We start from the raw sequence: 1,284 nt of genomic DNA on the forward strand, positions 1-1,284 counted from the left end.
CATACTGAGGCACTTGAAAAAAATATCTTTAAGTAATCTCTATGCCCAATATGGGGCTAGAACTTGCAACCCTGAGATCCAGAGTCATTAATGCTAGTGATTGAGCCAGCTGGGCACCCTTGCACTTGAAAAAAAAAAACCATAAAACCTGTTAAAATTTTTAAAACTTAATTTTTAAAACTTTCTCAAAGATAAGTGGCACTTAGGAGGCATGGGAATAGCATTGGGAATTATTAACCCAGAAAAGGGGTTTTGGTCTATTTTCTATCTGTGGACCTTAATATTTTCTCAAAATAGATGAAATATTTCAGTGCACTCATTAGCTTGAGCTAATGATTATATGGGGCCTTTCTCTCATGAGAAGAATGAATCAAAAAGTACAAATCAGTTTATGGAGGATGGCTAACAATTTGACACTTAAAATTTAAAAATATATAAATATTACTTGTTTCTAATCAGTTTAAACTAACTCATATATAAAGCTAGTCATAGTATCACATCTAATTGATGTCATCAATTTTATTGCATGTTTGATTTTATAATTTTGTTTTTTTGTGATTTCATATTCCTCTATTTTGTAGGCTAAGCAGAAAGTATTATGAAACTTCTTTCTTTCTTTCTTCCTTCCTTCCTCCCTCCTTCCCTACCTCTTTTTTTCTTCCTTCCTTCCTTCCTTCCTTCCTTCCTTCCTTCCTTCCTTCCTTCCTTCTTTCCTTCCTTCCTTCCTTCCTTTCTTCCGACTGCATCCTCTCCCTCTTGCTCTTCCAAAGGAAGAAAACCAGGATCAATGGTGAATGGCACTTGCAAAATTGACACCAAGAATCAGCACTACCCTCTGGAGAGAGTGCTGTGTTTCCTGCTGGTGGTTTTCTGTGCTCTATGCTTTCAGAGAAACTTCTTTAGTAACAAACTGTAGAAATGATCCTTGAAAGTACAGTCTTTGAAATTTTTATTTTTGGCATTATGGGTCTTCTGAATTTACACTGGGCAATTGCTACATATGTAGAGTGTCCATGTATTTATTGTCTAAATTGGGACAGTTCTAAGAATTAAAAGGTGTCACTGTTAATAATCACCTGAGGACAGTGGGTACAAACTGTGATTGTCCCCAGCAAACTGGTCACCCTATAAGCAAGGCATTAGGGGAGCATGTCCCCCACACCCCTAGGATTTTTTGTCCTAGAGGGGAAGGAATTTCCAGAATAGTATGGAAGAAACACTTTTATCTTTTCTCTGCCTCTTCTCTTATCCCTCCCCAGGGGACGGGGAATGATTTTGCTGATT

The 1,284-nt window shown here is 37.2% G+C and overlaps 1 non-coding gene across 1 annotated transcript; it reads right to left on the reverse strand.

The window, feature by feature from the left end:
• Nucleotides 1–735: 735 nt before the first annotated feature.
• Nucleotides 736–941, reverse strand: LOC120236743. The gene has a single exon (XR_005529756.1). It is a non-coding gene; the product is annotated as a small nucleolar RNA U3 (small nucleolar RNA).
• Nucleotides 942–1,284: the final 343 nt, after the last annotated feature.

Source organism: Hyaena hyaena, unplaced genomic scaffold (genome assembly GCF_003009895.1).
Source record: "Hyaena hyaena isolate Hyena2069 unplaced genomic scaffold, ASM300989v1 scaffold_161, whole genome shotgun sequence".
Lineage (NCBI taxonomy): Eukaryota > Metazoa > Chordata > Mammalia > Carnivora > Hyaenidae > Hyaena > Hyaena hyaena.